Source organism: Psammomys obesus, unplaced genomic scaffold, assembly GCF_907164565.1.
Source record: "Psammomys obesus unplaced genomic scaffold, mPsaObe1.curated_primary_1811, whole genome shotgun sequence".
Classification (NCBI taxonomy): domain Eukaryota; kingdom Metazoa; phylum Chordata; class Mammalia; order Rodentia; family Muridae; genus Psammomys; species Psammomys obesus.
In genome coordinates, this window is record NW_026596051.1 from 9,924,325 (window position 1) to 9,936,730 (window position 12,406).

The following is a 12,406-nucleotide window of genomic DNA, read 5'->3' on the forward strand; positions in this document are numbered from 1 at the left end:
AAGGCTTAGAGAATATCAGGAGTAAGAGTTAAAGATTGTGAAAGCCAGAGTTTTTGGAGAACTGATTTGAAACAATCTCTTCTGGAAATGACAAGGCAACTGTAGTCATGCAATCACAACGATTGTAGTTGTCTGCATAAGACCCACATAGGATCAGTTCAATCAACATTTCAGCATGAAAGGATGAAAAATAACAAGCCTCCACCCCTAGCTAAGGAGCTATTTGTTGAGAGTAAATGGCTGCTGAGGGAATGATATTCAGGTTTTTTTAGAGTTGCTGTCAACCAGGCTCCAGTGACGAGCCAAACATATATATATATAGCATACATTGAACTCAATAATATATGTGTAATATATATACATATATACGTGTGTATATATATATATATATACATGGGGTGTGTGTGTGTGAAGATGTAAAGCCAGGAAGGGAGTGGAAGTTAGGGAATGGACCCAGGAGGAAGGAATTGGAGGAGCAGGGAAATATTATCAATATACATTGTATTTATTATAAAATAATCTCAACTAATTAATAAAAATATTGAGTTAAAAATATCAGTGTTGTAGCACATATCTATACTTGTAGCACTCATAATGCAAAGACAGACAGATATCTGTGCATTTAAAGCAAGTCTGATCTACATAGAGATTTCAGGGCCAGCCAAAGATACGTATCTTGATCCTGTCAAAAATTATATTTTAAAAAAGAAATACACAATCAAATCTTAGGCAAAAATCATACACAATATAATATGAATATATATCTTCTATTATAAAATATATATTCTTTAGACTTATTATTTGAGAATTTCACACATGTTCTTATCAACTCCTCTGTACTTCCTTCCCTCCAATTCTTCCCATAATAACCCTTGACTTTCCTGCCCAGTTTCCTGGACTCCTGTAAAAAAAGATTTTAGTTATTTTTTATTATATGTGAATATTTGCCTGAAGTATGTATGTGAACCGAATCCATGCAGTGCCCTCAGAAGCCAGAAAAGAGAATCAGATATAACTGAAGTTATAGACTATATTGTTACGAGCTACTATATGGATGCTGGAAATGGAGCCTGGGACCTTTGCAAGAGCAGCAGTGTTCTTAACCACTGAGCAGTCTCTCCAGCCGCCAAATGCTGCATATATGTACAAGAGCACAGGACCACCTAGTGGAGCATGGTAACCTATCCAAGGGTCGCATCCCCGAAGAAAACTAACACCTTCTGTGTCCCAGCAGGCATCAGCTTTCAAAAGCTCCTCAGCAAGGGGTGGACTTCCTACCTTCCTCCCCGACACAGGATGGTACTTTGGCTGCACTGATGTTGTGAAGGTCTTGTGCCTGTAGTCAAGCTGCCATAAGTCTGTGTGTGTCCCCGTCATGTGGAAGAAACACTTTTTACAGCATCAGTCCTCCACGACCTCTATTTATGTGGTACCTATTTCGTGGTGCTCCCTGTGCCTTGGGTGAAGGGGGTGTGACACAGATTTTTCCATTTAGGGCTGAGCACTCCACAGTCTGTCTCTCTCTCTCTCTCTCTCTCTCTCTCTCTCTCTCTCTCTGTCTCTCTCTGTCTCTCTCTGTCTCTCTCTGTATGTTGACCACCAGGTACTGAAATTTTTATTTGATACCCTATGGCATCTGCAGTATGCATCATGCCCTCCATATTATAGGATCACGCCCTTGAAACTGTGTATGTAATGCATGTATTTTATGGAGCTTCTGAAACAGCAGGTTTGCGTAAGGCTTTTCCAAAGACTGGTATTGATTATTTTTTCCATATCTCCTCATGTTTCCTGCCTCACATCTTCCATCCTACCTAACTCTTTCTGTCCTATTACTCTCCGCCCCTATTCATATCACATTTGTTCTAACCATTCTTCTCCCCTGGTACACGTCTCCCCCATGGCTCCTTTCTAGTTTCTTGGCTGCTGCAGGTACTCCTGTGCATATATGTTAGAGATTTAAAGCCAAGTTGTATCCACATGAGAGAACATACTGCTTGTGTCTTTCTGGATCTGAGTTACTACTCGGAATGATGACTTCTATTTCCATTTACTTGCCTCCAAACTTTGTGACTAGACATAATATAATGTGAAAGAATAAGTCAAATCACTCGAATCAATAAATAAAATTTGTAATATAGATAAAAATATTGTCTTACAGAAATTCATATTCTCCAGCCAATTGCACGTGTATTGTCAGCTTTCAAGTATTTGAAAGGTAGTTCCTAAATTTGCTTTTTTTAATTAAATTTTTATTTTTATATTAATTACAGTTCATTTACTTTGTATCCCAGCTGTAGTCCCTTCCTTCATTCCCTCCCAATCCCACCTTCCCTCTCTCATCTCCTCCCTGCCCCTCTCTAAGTCCACTGATATCCAAGTGGGTACCCTCGTAAGGGGAACAGGACTGTCTCTGACATGAACTCAGTGGCTGCTCTTTGATGCTCTCCCCCACCCCTAAGGAAGGAGCAGCCTTCCTAGGCCACAGAGGAGGACATTGCAGCCAGTCCTGATGAGACCTGATAGGCTAGGGTCCCCCAAATTCGCTTTTTTAAATTTCTTATTTCTAGCACCTTTTGCAAACCTAATATGAAGCTACTCTGAAAAGGGTGAGAACTTGTTCAGCTTACTGACTGAGCGGATTTGGATTACTAGGGCTCTGTTACTCATGCCCTTTCTGAGTTCCTAGCCTTTAATATTTGGCCTATACAAGCAATTGGTTTTCTGATCATGTAAAGCTAGAGATGCTTGGCTTTCCTTTTGTTTCAAAGTGACTTATTCGTAGTTCTTCCTGATGCGTTTCTCAACATCTGTCTCTTTCCTTTCTGCTCTTTAATATCTTGACAACTAAGGGTTATAGCAACTGATGCACAGTAAGATGATTCTATCATTAAACTTCTTACACTGCAGATATAATTTCAGCCAACAATTTCCAAGCTATTGAAGGTGACAGCTTTACCAAAGATTATTCTGCTCAATTGTTTATGCCCATGGAAAGATTTCTCACTGGTTTCCACTGAAGCAGTGCCAGTGGCTTCATTGTATTTTTCTGTCTTATTTTCTAATGTGCATTCCTCTGGAACAAAATGTGAAGATATTTTAAGTTTTAAACATATTATAGGCTTGGAATCAGCTTTCCAGGATTGGAATTCTATTTTAGTCAGCTTTTATTACCTGAGAAACCTTTGGTAAGTTAGTTAAACCTTACTTAAGTTTTATAAGCTTAAATAAAATAGACTACCTTGTTGAGTAAATAGTTGGGTTTCTTTAAAAAATCAATATTATGTCAAATAAAGTGGTCACTGAAATTATACTGGGCCCCTGATAATTAATGGGAGGCTTATGAAGTCATGGCTGTGAGTGCTGGTGTTTGCACTCCAATAATATTGTACCTTTAAGTTCTTTGAGCAAAACAGTTTAATGCAGGAATCAACCAAAAAGATACTCTGTTGTGTACTCCTATGAAGAATTTCTTGATCAGGTTATTTAAAGTGTGAACAACATCTTTAAGCTTGTAGCTCAGATAGAAGTACAAAAGGAAGTAGGGAAAAAAATTTTGCTTTCTGCCTGCTTTTCCTCACTCTTGTCAGCAAGTTGATTTATCCTGTCTGCACCATTCCTTCACGAGTATTAGAATCGGTTTCTTCCAGCTTCTGATGTAGACTGAAGACCAAGTACTCCCTGAATCCTTTAGGTCAGTACTAGGTTGGGACTGTTGAGGCTTCCAACCCTGTGCACTGAGCAACTACCATATTCTCAGCCTCTCCATGGTGAGACAGCCACTGTTGGGCTGCCAGGACTGCATGTTGTCTACCTAATCAATCCCATTAATTGTTCCTTTAGAGACCCCTGGATAATAGAGTAAATCTTAAAATAAAATTTTTGGTTATGTTAAAAATTATACTGTAAATTGGAAAATTCTAATTTATTTAGGAGGCCTGAAATTAAAAAAAATGCATTAAGTTAGAAAAAAAAGTGCTTCCTTAAATTAAAAAAATATATTTTTAATATTTTAAAGATTTATTTTTTTATCTTGTTTTCATCACAAGCAGGACTTTTTATTTGTCACTATTAAAAATCTGGCTTTTAAACTGATTCTTGGACTGATGGTTCATATCCATCAGCTCGTTCAGCTTTAGCACCTGTCATGTCAGCAGTTGTGTTTCCAGAACTACCACCTTCACCATGGAGCTCCATTAGTTTTCCCAATTCAAACTTGGGTTTCTTCAGCAATTTTTATTTTTCTAACAAAGACGTCATGAAGAGGAGAAATGGACTGCTTAGCCTTTTCTACGCATTTTCCAATGCTGGCTAGAATCAACTTATTAACCACTTCCTTCAAGTAATTTGTCTACACTTCTTGGGTCATAATTTCCAACATCTTCTGGATCTGGAGGACTTGCTGGTGCGGTACATAGGATGTCTAGCATATTTGGTTGTTGTGGTTTTTTTAGTGAAACCAACACAGAAAAGATGGAGCAAATAACCGTCAGTCATCTTGACATCAACATGAGGTTCAATCATGGTCTTTTTGATCATGGAACATTTTATCCCAGGTAAGATTCACAGTGTGGGAGTGAGTCAGACAGGTTTTTCACCCTTAATATCCTTGAATTAGCTTGAATTTTCTAAATGCAACATCATCATTCTGAAGATCAACAAGGCTCACTTCACACATAGGACCCTTGAGGCCATCAGATGCAAGTTTGGTCCCTTCAGTCTTTGTGACTAGTATTCTTCCAACGTTTCTATTATTGGCCATAGCTGGAGCTATCACATTGTACCAGCCTTTCTTAGAAAAAGGACCAACCATTTTCTTCTTGCCTCCCTTTTTGTTGCCTTTTGTCAGGAGATTGTTCTTACCGACCACCATGGTACTGCTCAGAGAGCCAAAGGCATTTTTTTTTATGTGAGTATGAATGTTTCACTTGCATTTATTTGTAAGCAGAGCATGTGTGCCTAGTGCCCATTAAGGTCAGAAGATGGCAATGGATTTTCTGTAACTGGAGCTATGGATGGTCTTATGTTGCTAACTCAGTGCTGAGAATTAAACCTGGGTTCTCTGCAAGAGTTCTGAGTGCTCTTAACCATGAGGCAACTTTCCAGCCCTCTAAATGCTAACTAGTAAAACAGATGCAAGATTATTTTGCTTCTGTTTTGCAAAGAATAAAAAAAAATGCACTGAGATCATTAATTTTGATCTTTGGTACCAAACCTTAGTCAATTGCCTTTCACAGAGTCCCTGGCCTCAGAAAAATTATATTTGGGTTGTCATGGATAGTCTATCTCTGTGTCTTGTAACCAAGCCACTCATTCATACAAGGCAGCAGTAGCAGGGTCTTGAGCATGTTTAAGGATGCCTCAAGAGGTTGCCTTTGATGTCTCACAGAGGTCAAAAAATATCTCACCAAGAGATCTCTGACCTCAAGGTACTATATTGAACTTGATCCATAATGTCCTAGAATTTTAGAAAGGACATTGTAATTTTATAAATTTTCTATAGAGCAGAGATTGAGAGAATGTCCAACCAGTGACTGTGCCAACCTGAGACCCACCCCATGGGAAAGAGCCAGCCCCTGGCATTATTTATGATACTCTGCTATGCTTGCAGACAGGAGCCTAGCATAGCTGTCCTCTGAGAGGCTCTACCCAGCAGCAACTCAAAATAGATGTTGATTCTTATAGCCAAACACCGGCAGAGTGCAGGGAGTCTTGAAGAAGATTGGTGAGAAGGATAGAAGGACCAGGAGGGGACAGAAGATTCACCGAAGACCAAATACCCAAGGCTTAGGGGGTTTTGTGGAGACTGAAACACCAATCAAGGACCATAGGACAATGCATGAACTGGACCTAGGCTCCCTACATAGATGTAGCCAATGGGCAGCTCGGTCTTTATGTGGGTCACCTTAAAAAGGGAGAGGGTGTTGTCTCTGAAATGGACTCTATTGCCTGCTTTTTTATCACTTTCCCCTATTGGGGGTGACTTACAAGGCCACAGGGGAAGAGGATGTGCTCCGTCTTAATGTGACTGATGTGTTAAGGTGGGTTAGTGGAGGGGTGAGCTCCCCTTCACTGAGGAGTAGGGTAGGGGTGGAAGGGAATCAGGGAAGGGAGGTAGGGATGGGAGGAGGGGATGTAGGTGGCTTTAAATGAGAAGTAAAGTGAATAAATAAATTAATTATAAAACCTAAACTGAAGTGTATTTTAAAATTCAGTTTATTCACTGCTCTATATTTATATCAACCTAAACTTTCTAGTGCAAATTTTGTTCTTTAGTTACAAAAGTTATTAGTAATTAAAGCTTTAAAAACCAAATGTTGTGCAGTAATATGGACAGAATCAGTTATGTGGAACACCTTGACTGCTCAGTCCCTGTGATAGGACCACACGCACATCATTTCCCAAGCCATTTTTATGCCTGCAAAAGATGATCTGTTTGTTGTGTTTTAAACAAAATGAGAACATTTTGGACATAATGCTCTATAAAGTATTTCATTTTCAAGAACCAGATAAAAGCCAGAGAGAAATCAGAAGACAGGGAGGTACATCATCTCTGCTGCGTCGACAGCTGCCGGCCTCCCCTGGAGAACTATGTGACAATCAGGTATGAAGGGCTGCTAGAGACAAACCCAGACAAATTCCACAGGCTGTGAACAGGTCTAAAATCACCTATTCTGTGTAAAAATTCCTGCTGAGTTGTTAATGCTGAAATCTGAAGTTAACAGCCAGGCAGAGAGTGACAGCAAGGATGCTTGGGGCCTTTCCATCTCTCTCTTTTGTTATTGCCAGGTCTAGTGTGCTAGCTGGTGCTCCCATTTGTGCATAAAAGAGTGGCTTCATTTTTTTTGGAGAACAGCTTTTGGGTGTTCTGGGAGGTCATTTTACTGAGTTCTACTAATTGATGAGGCCTCCAAAGTGCTTAGAAAATAATAGTGTTCCTGGTGTATATAGTTACTGAATGCAGGGGTTAATTTCCCTGCCAGCCCTTCAAATACAGAGATAGAGACTTCAAAAAGTCTCATGCTCTGTGACATAGGTAGCTGACTGTGTTCCCTTACAGGGTAAAACACAAACTGGTGCCTTGAACGTTCTTGGTCAAGAAGAAAATGCTTTATAGTGTTGATTTCAAAATCATCCATGTGATCAAACATGTAGAAACTGGAGCCACCATATAAGTTACTTGTTCATTGTTGTGATCAAAATATATGACAGAAACACCTTAAGGGGAGAAAGGTTGATTTGGGCTCATGATTTCAGAGATCTTTACTTCTATCCACTGCCTGGGAAGGCCTGGAGGGCAGGAGTGGCTCTGTACATGGATGTGGGAGAATGAGGTGGCTAGTTATATAGCAACAAACAGCCCAGGAAAAAAGCAGAATAGCTGGAAAAGAAGTAGTTATGATCTTCAAAAACCTATCCCTATTGCTGAATTCTCATAGCCTCCTAATATCTCTACATCCTCTAAAATAGTGCCACAAGCTAATGTCTGAGCATTCGAACACGAGCCATAACATTCTACTTTTACTCACTAAATGTTTATCTGATTATATGGAATACCTTCAACACAACATTAAGAGTCCCTCCTCCTCATAATAGCGTCAATACTGTTCAGAATAGTGAATGTTACATAACTCCAGTATAAATTGGACCGGAGTAAACATTTTCATTCTAAAAGGAAGGAATTAGTAGGTAACAAGGACAGACTGGACCAATGCCTCATAACCAGCTCACCATCAAAGTCTTTCTATAGGAGGTAAGAGGAATAGGTGAGCACTAATATAACAGGAGTCTCACAGTTTTGCAAATTTGAGTCATATACACAAAACAAAATGCTTTGTTGTTTTCTTTGTGGATCATCATTTTTTGTTGTCTGTATGTGGCCAATAACCTCACGAGGACAAAGGGAGCAGAAGCTACATATAGGGCTTGGAAGGCCCATGAGTACAACAGATAAGATTTCTGGGATCAGTTTCAGAGAGGCAGCTCATTTTATTGTTTCAGGAGTGAGGCATATAAAGGTTCTTAGGGTTACAGGCAGAAAAGACTGATTGATCATAACACAGTACCTAATTATCATATGGGCAGGAAAAGCTGATTGGTCAGGACAAAGTACCTAATTATCATATGGGCAGGCAAAAGAGCAGGACTCAAGGCCCTTAGCTCTGGTGCGGTCATACAGTCAGGCATCTGTGCCAAGAGACACTCTCCAGATAAAGTCAGGCAGAGAAGAGGAAACCCCACTGAGAAACGGACTCCTCCATTTTGTGCTGAGCTCAGAGAACTATCCAGATATGGTCGACTGTGACCTTAACAGCAGTGTCTTTCAACATGTATGCTCTATCTCTGGGATGTCCAAGAGCCAGACTATCAGTGCTATTTCTGTTTCATCATTAAACTGTAGAAGTCTAAGATCGTTCTTATTGGATTGTGCTAAATGGCATATTGTATAATTTATTAAATGCATTAAATGTCATCAACAGAAGATAAAATACATAATGTCAATATGAAGATTTAATCAATAGCTTTCTTGCATAATATAAAAATATACACTCAAGAATCATATCTCTCCTCCCTCTGGGCTTAATTAGCTTTTGTGCATAATTGAATATCTTTATGGCTTGAAAAAGGAATGTTCCTGAGATTAAAAAGCAAATTTACATTGTGATATTTATTTATAATTAATATTATTTTGCAAAATTACCATGTTTAAGACATTTTTGTTTTTAAATTGAGTTGTAGACTTTCAATTAATGGAAAACAGGATCTAATTTCAACTTCTGAACCTAAGGAAGTAATTTGTTTCGTGAGCAATCATTTGAAATTATTAATATTTTAAGAAATATAATATTTACTAAGTGGTTGACTATGTTTTTCTGCAAAAATAAACACCACAGAGATTTTCAATATTGGTAGAATTCTCTGTTTAGCAGTTTTTTAGACAATGTTTACAATGTAACAAAAGCTGATCTCAAACAATGCTCATATCACAACTTCACACCTCACTGAGATTTCCTACATTGTTGGGATTTCAGGCCTATATCATCAACCCGACCTAGTTTGGTTTGTAACATTCCTTAACTGTGGGTAGCTAAAATAACACCATAATCCATACAGATGAGCTAAATGCAGCAAACACTTAAGAAACAAAAGAATGTTAGAATAAAGGCAATTGAAAGTGATGTGAATCATAGGTACATAGGGTCAGATGGTTTACTAATACTTAATAAATAGGAAAGCAAATGATTGAGTAAAAGAGCAGGGCTGTGTTTATAATTTGGAGAATTAGAATTATGGTGTATTCTATTAACGAGACCACTGTTTAATTACAGATGTACTGACCACACATTTCTCTATGAAAATGCCTAATTTTCATCATTTCTTTCTCAGTCCTAAATTTCTAGAACACAAATTTGCATATTCTGGCCTGTCATTGTAGGTAAGGATAGCTACACCAGGACTGCATCGGGACTCCTTTGCCTTGTTGCACACGTTTGCCAACATAATGAAACGTGTGCATCTATTCATTAAAAGAGCAGACACACGCTCAGCTCTCCTTGCGGTACAGGAACCAAAGAAGGCTTTTTCTCTCTAGAAGTTCCTCTTCCACTAGGCGGGGCAGACACTGCCTAAAGCAGCCCCAACTCTCATGGTGAAAGAATCTCCAGGAGCTCGAAGTGCTGGGGAGACAAAAAGGGAAGTAGGCAGGGAGTGCAGCAGTCATCGGCTGAACTGCACAGGGCAGAGGGAAGGCCTCACTGAAATGTGGCCACCACAGTCAGAAATGCCTTTTGTGATAACCCTGAACAACAGTATGTTAAACGAATGGTTTTCAAACTTAATAATTAACAACCACAATAGAAAGTATATGTTTCCTGGCGAAGATCTGATTATTCATATATGTCATCAGTCTTTCCATCTTTTTACTATTCTATCTATAAGCACACATTATGGTGAAGGGGGTCAGTGTACTGAATTCTAACGTAACAGGCTAAAAGTGAAAGTAGAGTCACATAAAATAAAGTTCCATGGTGTCACACAGAAACAAAGCCCTTTCCTTGTAGAAAAAACAGGAGCTATCGGCCAGGCTTCCCAAACAGGCCAGTTTTAGCTGGCCTGGAATAAAATTCCCTCTGCCTTAATATTTACACTAAAAAGGCAACCAGGAAATACCAATTTTATTCTATTATTTTCTCATTTTTTGTGAAGATTGCAGAGAACAATCTACTCTTTGTTCCTTGATTCTGATTTTTTCAGCATGTTGCTATCTGTAACACCCACCTCTTTGGCTCAGACCATCCGAACACATTTTTGTTTTATGAAATGAAATGCTCCCTGATCCTATTAAGCATCTCCTGTTAGATGGTAGTTTTGAGCTGACACAGTAGTTGTCACATTAATATTCTTCATAAGATTGAGATTACATGGTGGGAAGATGGCTGCTGCTATTCCTGAACCACAAATGGAAATTGCCAACAGACAACTTTCCTCTTCATCACAACCTTTTTCTAAACTCCTGTACTGTCAGAACGTTAATCCCCTTAATCCCCACAACTGGTGATCCTTTACACAGCTGTTCCCAGTCTTACCTTCTATCTCCTGTGTTTGAGGGTTTGATATCTTAGGTGTGAAAATACTAGAAAAACTGCCCATCCCAGAAATATCCTGTTCCTCAAACCAACTAATATGGAACCCAGACTCCCAACTTGCTCCATTATCTGTCTCTTGTAGTATAAGCCACTGTTTGCTTTCCCCAGTCTACCAGGGCTGGGATAGTGCCAGGCCAAGGTAAACCAGAGAGAAACCCTCTGATCCCAATTCCAATGGTTTTGCTTTTCTAAGTTTTAATTGGTTTCTCTTGAACCACAATTAAAGGTCTTTGCCCACATTTCCTAAATGTTCTGCCTCTGACTAATATCTCTGCTTCACATCTTTGTGTCACATTTCAATCCCTCCTCAGATCTGTGATGAGTATCAGTGTTACACAGTGTTCTGGGATTAGCCACGCTTAACAATAAAAGAAGCTGTGATAAAATAGTGGAAGCAAGAGGAATGTTTGTCCAAGAGGAGTAAGGTTGTGATGATGGATGGTATATGATGTATTCACTTGGACATTGGGCATTCAATGATAGAGTTGGGGAGGAAATGGAAGATGGACTCTTGCATTTTCTGAATGTCTCCTCAAGAACAGGAAGCATCACAACAGCAAAGCACCCCACATCCTCCTCTGGAGTCTGGAGAACATGCGTCCATTCCAAGAGGTTACCCCTTTCCCATGTCCCTTTCTAAAGGACCGTTTATCCCCAGTGTATCTTTCCGTGGTTTCAGGTACTCACCATCAGCAGCAATCTGAATTTATTAAGTTGAAAGCTCCAGAAATAGGTCCTTTTCTATAGTTCTAAATCACACCTCATTTTGTATATTGTGATGAAAATTTTCACTGCTCCTCTTAAGATATGAATTATCCCTGTGTCCTGAATAAAAGCCCTCCATACTAGTCACTTAGTAGCTACCTTCTTCACCTGTGGCAGTATCCAGGTACTTGTGGCTTTTATACCCTGATTTTACTTAGTAATGAACCCAAAACCCAGGGTTGATGCGATGGTTAATCTTAATTGTCAGCTTGCTGAAATCTAGAATCACCTGGAATATGGGCCCATGGGCAATCCTGAAAGATTATCTTGATCAGGTTAATGGAGGTAAGGAAATCAACCCCTTCGGGTAGCCCCTTCCCAAGGTTGGGGATTCTGGAGTCTAACAGAGGGGAAAGTGACGTGTGTACAAACATTCAGTCTCTCTAGACTTCTTGATTGTGGATGCCATGTGACCAGTTACTTTAAGCTATGGTTGTCATGACTTTCTCGTTATGATGGAGTATAAGCTGAATTGTGAGCAAAAGCAAACCCTGTCTTCTTGAAGTTGCTTTTGTCAAGGGATATTATCATAGGAACAGAAGTAAAGACAGTAATGGTGGTAGCTTTATTCTAATCTATTCATGTTCTAACTCATTATCAGTTATCATCAATCTCTTGCAGTCTAATTATGAGTTAAACTGTATCAGAGGTGTTTACATGTTGGAGTAACAAGGTTTGCTGCTATCTAATGTTTCAGGCATCTGCTGGAGGTTTTAAAACGTATTGTTTGAGTTAGAGGGAATGATGTTTTGTTCATATGTCTTAAGTCCTAGAATTTTCCTAAATGTAAATTCCCTTTTTAAATTTTCTATGATTGTTTTTCTTGGCTTCAGAGAAATTTTTATTTTCAGTCTAAATCATCTTATTCCTTTTGTTGCTATTCTGTGTGCTTTGAAGAGGGAAGACCCAACATCCTGGCCTCGTTCTTCTCTTAGCAGAAGGAAGCATAAAGAGGAAGTTTGATTTATGTTTTGGAACCAACAGGAGGCCCCATG

General features: G+C 39.2%; 1 pseudogene; it reads right to left on the bottom strand.

Moving 5' to 3' along the window:
• Positions 1-4,086: 4,086 nt before the first annotated feature.
• On the bottom strand, positions 4,087-4,873 carry LOC129689132 (40S ribosomal protein S3a-like; annotated as a pseudogene).
• Between the last annotated feature and the right edge of the window lie 7,533 nt (positions 4,874-12,406).